Source organism: Protopterus annectens, chromosome 8.part1 (genome assembly GCF_019279795.1).
Source record: "Protopterus annectens isolate FY-2018-M chromosome 8.part1, PAN1.0, whole genome shotgun sequence".
Lineage (NCBI taxonomy): Eukaryota > Metazoa > Chordata > Ceratodontiformes > Protopteridae > Protopterus > Protopterus annectens.
In genome coordinates this window covers 28,959,728-28,966,597 of record NC_056742.1, presented here as the reverse complement: position 1 = coordinate 28,966,597, position 6,870 = coordinate 28,959,728, and positions in this window count along the sequence as shown.

Below are 6,870 nucleotides of genomic sequence, written 5' to 3'. Positions count from 1 at the left end.
TTATATTTTATATTTTATGTTAAGAGAGGAAGTGATGTCACAGAAATAAACCTATAAATATGCCTTTTCTACCATATTTTGTAAATGGCCTGAAGAAGCCTATTAGGTGAAAGTGCTTGCCGTTGTTTTATTATATTAAAGGATTTTATGCTTGCATTTTGGAATTTTCATTCTACAAAAAGAGGATTTGCCTGCCAATTGGATTGTGTTTCCATATACTGATTCCATCAGCTTTTTCGATATTTACGAGGCAACTGTGCCTGAACTGTTTATTTGTTCTCAGCTATTCCAGTCTCCTTTTTATATATTCTGTCCTAACTTATATTGACTGAAATAGCACAAGTCCAACACTTAGTTACATCTGGCTAGTTAGTGACTGAAATCCTCACTTCATCCCACTGATGTGTCAGAAATACACAACACTTATGGGGGCCAGGCAACAGTACATTCTACAAATATCTGGACATAACATCACATTAGGGAAACTACACTCAGCTCCTAAGCATGTCACCAAGCACCATCCAAACTAAAGTCAGACTGACACAACACTAACCCAAATCTGCTATGGGGAATTACACATGTATTTGCAAATATATCAGGCATTACAGGGATGTAACAGCACTGAAAAACAGACACCAGTGTGAAAGTGCATACCCACAACCAATTCCAGCACAGTCACAGTGACATACCAGTAAGCCAAATGAACAGTACAGTATAAGGACTGTGTGAACAAAAACATGTCAACTTGTTTGCCACTCACGCACTACCCCTATATATACTGGCCCAATTCACAATGTAGCATGACGCCTGATCGTGGTATTGGACATGCCTCAGTCTGCCCTTACAAACATATACAATCAATAGACTACCAGAAACTGGAGCAGCATGCAAAGGCATATAGAAAAGGAGCCATAACACATACGTCTATCCCCCTCCCTACACAGACCAAATAACACTACACACTACACTGCTACACAATCCTGACAGTCTACCAACAATTGCCATAAATTCACAGACCTATTAACTGTTCAGAATCCCACAGAATGTCCAGGCTTTGTCCTTATATATAAGGCCTCTTACACATGACATGTCTGGCCGTCTGATACATCACTGGGATGGTATCAGGAATGAAGGCACTAAATGATACACCATACCTATCACCCTCTTACTGCATGACATCTGGACAAAGCCTGACAAACTTGGGGGAGAGAGGCCCAAAAACAGGGGCTTATGTGAAATATTGCTGTTCTAAACAGTTGCTGGTGTAACAGGGTTTGTTGTAACATATCTTTTCTAAGGGATATGAAGTCAGAAACACAACTGGATGATGCCATTTACTGACTGCAATCCCGCAGTATGCTACTGATTTTACAAAGACAAGTAATATCTGGGGAACACACCAAACATGAGAGTCCAACATCTGGCCAATCTTCGAATAGCACTACAGTTGAGAGTTATGTCAACCACATAACACTGTCAGATTTAAAATCACGCAGAAAAGCTTTGCCCGCACAAACCCTGTTAAACTAGCATTAATGCAACTGTATAACAGCAAAACTTACATTATGTCCTTATGTCTGGAACATTCTCCCCCAGTTTGTTTGGCTGTCTTCACAGTTTTCGTTGGAAGAGGTATTTCCAACTACTCTCTGTGATGCTGTTGTTCACTCACCTCCATGAAGACCTCCTCACAGGCAAGGAAAAGGGGCAATGCCGACATGAAGTACTCAATTATAGGAGTGTGTTGCCCTGCCATTAGCTATAGGAATAACACCACAGCTGTTCTGCATGCAATTAGCAAGTGGTGGACACCAATTGGTGCACAGGCCATCAGCTGCTCATGAGCATTACCTACAAAAGGCAAGCTGCTGTCTATGAAAAACAGATGTGTACCTGGGATAGAGAGAGAGAGAGAGAGAGAGAGAGAGAGAGAGAGAGAGACAAAAAAAAAAATCAAGCTACACATATTGGAATAAAACCTACCATACTTGGAAATAAAGGTATGTCAGACAAGTAAGCATGTAATGGAATGCAGTAGGGGTATGTAATAACTGGAGATAGGAAACTCAGCAAGACTTGCTGTACTGATATTTTTGCTGATCAGAACCTATGGTCATAGCAGCTAAGTCTGTCTGCAGTGACATAGATGACAGCTCATCCCCCTGAGTCACCCCAGGGAAGGATGGCTCACATAAGACTACTACTGGAGTGTGTGTTGAACAATACTGACTTTGACACTGCTAGGCCAGCTACTGGGATGTCATAGATATCCATATGTTAATTGTGAATACAACTTTGATATACATGTTTGTCTCAGAAATGTGAAAGACCTATACAGGGTATTTGCATAGTGAAATACTGATGCAGATATGTGTGTTGAACTGCATGTGATATACTGAGCTCATACCATTCAACTGTCCATTGTTATGCACACTGACTACGTTTGCCTCATATTTGTAGTTATTTACTCATAGAGTTGTATTATGTCTGGGAAATCATTGGCAACCTGTAAAGACTGACATTACAACATTTTCTTCCCTTTCCTTTGGATGTTCCCATTAGGGGTCACCACAACAGAGCATCTGTCTACATTTATTACTATCCTCTGCATCATGCTCTGTCACACCAACCACCTGCATGTCCTCAATCACCACATCCATACACCTTATCTTAGGCCTTCCTATTTTCCTCTTATCTGGCAGCTTCATCATTACCATTCTTTTCCCAATATACTCAGCATCCCTCCTCAACACATGTCCAAATCAACAAAATCCCACTACTCTCTGGCCTTGTCTCCAAACCATCCAACCTGGGCAGATCCTTTAACAAACATATCCCTAATCCTGTCTACCCTTGTCACACCCAGTACAAATCTTAACATCTTTAACACTGCCACATCCAGCTCTGACTCCTACCTTTTTGCCACTGTCTCCAACCCATATAACATAGCTGTTCTCACTACCATCTTGTAGACCTTCCCTCTCACTCATAATGGTACTCATCTATCACAAATCACTACTGACACTCTTCTCCACCCTCCACATCCTGCCTGTACTCCATTCTTCACCTCTCCCCCACACTCGTCATTACTCTGAACTGTTGATCCCAAGTATTTAAATTCATCCACCTTTGCAAACTCTACTCCCTGCATCCTCACCATTCTTCTATCCTCCCTACCATTCACACACACACACACACACACACACACACACACACACACACACACACACACACACACACACACTCACACGCATATGCTGTCATAGTCCTGCTGACCATTATTCCTCCCCTCTATAGAGCATATCTCCATCTCTCCAGGGTCTCCTCAATCTGTTCCCTACTCTCACTACAGATCACAATGTCATCTGCAAACATCACAGTCAACAGGGACTCCTGTCTGATCTTGTCTGTCAACCTGTCCATCACCATTGCAAATAAGAAAGGGATCAGAGCTTAATCCTGATGTAATCCTACCTCCACCGTTAACGCACCTGTCACTCCCACTGCAGACCTCACCACTGTCACACTACCCTTGTACATATCCTGTAGCACTCCTAGAGATTCCTCCGCCACTCCTGACTTCCTCATACCACAATTCCTCTCTAGGCACCTTGTCATATGCTTTCTCTAAGTCCACAAAGACACAATGCAACTCCATCCAACCATCTGTGTACTTCTCCATCAACAATCTCAGCGCAAACATCACATCTGTACTGCTCTTTCCTGGCACAAAAACATACTGCTGATCACTAATCCTCACCTCCCTTTTTAACCTAGCTTCCACTACTCTTTCCCATAGCTTCATGCTGTGCCTGATCAATGCTATCCCTCTGTAGTTACTACCGCTCCACACATCACCCTTATTCATATAATCGGTACTCAAACAATTTTTCTCCAGCCCTCATGCATCCTCTCACTTTCCAAGATTGGATTAAGCAATCTGGTTACAAAAAACACTGCCATTTCTCCTAAGCACTTCCATGCTTCCACAGGTATGTCATCTGGACCAACATCCTTTCCATTCTTAATCCTCTTCATAGCTATCCTTACTTCCTCCTTGATAATCCGTTGCACTTCCTGATTCACCATGCCCACATCATCCAACCTACTATCTCTCTCTCTCTCTCTCATTCTCTTCATTCAACTGTACCTCAAAGTACTCTTTCCATCTGCTAAACACACTCTCCTCGCTTGTGAGTAAATTTACCTTATTATCCTTTATCACCCTTATCTGCTGCACATCCTTCCTAGCTCAGTCCCTCTGTCTAGCCAATTGGTACAAGCCCGATTCTACATCATTAGTATCCAACCTTTCATACAACCCTTCATGTGCCTCATCTCCTTATACTCTTGTCTACTTTCTTCATCTCTCTTAAAATCACACTTCTTCTTCGTCAACCTCTTCCTCTGTATAATCTCCTGTACTTCCTCATTCCACCACCAGGTCTCCTTATTCTCCTTCCTCTGTCCAGATGTCACACCAAGCACCTTTCTAGTTGTCTATCTTACTAGCTGTGCTGCAGTTACCCAGATATTCGGTAACTCTTCACTGCCACCCACTGCCTGTCTTAACTCTTCCCTGAACTCAACCTCACAATCACCCTTTTTCAGCTTCCACCATTTGATCCAGGGTGCTGCCCTCACACTCCACCTCCTCTTCTTGATCACCAGTGTCAACCCACAGACCAACATTCCATGCTGCCTAACTACACTTTCCCCATCACCAATTTACAGTTCCAATCTCCTTCAAACAGGCACTCCTGCATAGGAGATAATCTGCCGGTGTGCATCTTCCTCCACTCTTGTATATCACCATATGCTCTTCTGTCTTGTTAAAATATGTAGTCACCACAGCCATGTCCATCCTTTTTGCAAACTCCACCATCATCTCAACTTCTGCATTCCTTTGCTTAACACCATATATACCCATCACTTCCACATCTCCTCTGTTCCTTTCACCAACATGCCCACTGAAAGCTGCACCAGTCACCACTCTCTCACCCTTGGGTACAGTCATCACCACTTCATCCAACTCACTCCAAGATTTTTCTGTCTCATCCGTCACACATGCAACCAGTCGGAGCATATGCACTAACAACAGTCATCATAACACCATCAATTTCCAGCTTCATGAACTTCACTCTATCCGACATTCCTTTCACATCAGAAATGCCTTTGCCATACTGTTCCTTCAGTATAAACCCGACACCATTTCTTTTTCCATCCACACCATGATAGAACTATTTAGACCTGACTCTGATACACCTAGCCTTACATCCCTTCCATCTGATCTCTTGCACACATAATATATCAACCTTCCTTCTGTCCATCATATCAGCTAGCTCGGTCCCCATACCAGGCATACTGCCAACATTAAACATTCCTACCTTCACTAACACACTCCTAGGCTTTCTCCTCTCTTCCTGCCATATGAGCATCAGACATCCTCCAGGGTATGTCTGTGAATGCAAAGGCTACTGTGCTATCAAACAACTTATGTGTGTTACAGCAATATTAAGAATGCGTCACTAATTTTGGCCCATCACCCCCCATATATGTGTGATGTTCTCCAGATATCCTGCTCTAACAGTTTGACAGGAATGACTGAGCAGCAAGAGTGTAAATACAGTGTGCCATACTGACATAGAACAGAAATGTATTTCAGGTATTACCTGTGCACATCTCTGTATGAGTAGGTGTGCCTGGCTGCCTCATAACAGACATGAGATGCAAAATGTCAAGTAAATAAGCTGTACATGTTGTACACGTGTATAATCTCAGTTTCTGTGCATCCAACAGAGTTAGATTTCTACAGCTACTGGTTGCTGCATTGCCCTGACACAGACATCAGTACTAGAATAAGCATGATTATCAGACTGAAACTTCAGAGGTGTCCAGCTGTGTTATGACCTTTTGTCCATGCCTACTACAAACAACCATATGAACACTGACATAGCTGTATGGACTCAGCAATACCCTACCTGTAAAACCTCTCTCCACCAAAGAAGAGTAATCCCCTTTGATGGACAGCAGCAGTACACAAACCATATAATTGGTCACTATATCGGCTGTACAGGTCAGAGTATGAGCAGGTACCAACTTGGCAGTGAGTCAACCTTTGTCTGAACGAGCATATAAGGTCACAGGTGGATTACTGTAAGGCTAACTATAAGTACAAATTGGACACATCCACCAAGGGAAATCACAAGGCCGTCTTCACATATGTCTGCAATCTCATATGTGACAACCCAACTCACCCTGTAATGGTGGTCAATCACACCACTTACACACACACCATAGCTATAGCCAACCTGCTGCAGACAGGTTTAGGGCAAACATCACCCCCCCTGGCTCACCATCAGTGTAGGTGGATATGCACAGCACCCACACCCCTCCCTTCATCATCAGGGAGCAGGTGCATACTGCTTAATCAAAGTCAACAAAAACAAGTCTCCATGGGACCTGAGAACATTCCTGTCTGCATCCTACATGAAATCAGGCATATGCTTCCAGCTCCATTACACACTGTACGCAAGCAAACCCTGAGCACCATTGACATCCTATCTGCAAGAAAGATGGCCACTGTCATCCCTCTACACATACGTGAATGATGAATGGTGGTCATGCAATGTACTGGCCGTCAATGGGGGGAACATGACACATCAGAACCAGGAGTGCAATGCAGGTTCATACTGTGCTTATAGATGACAGGGGTATGATGTGCTTGTAAGTGGTGGCTAATGATAGGTGATATTGATGTTCTGGCTCTGTAAATAACTCTGGGCAATGTCTGAGGTCCTGTGATGTGTTTTCCTGTTTATGTCTTCTAGATGGCATGCAGCATCAGCCGGCATACACTGCAGAGGAGAC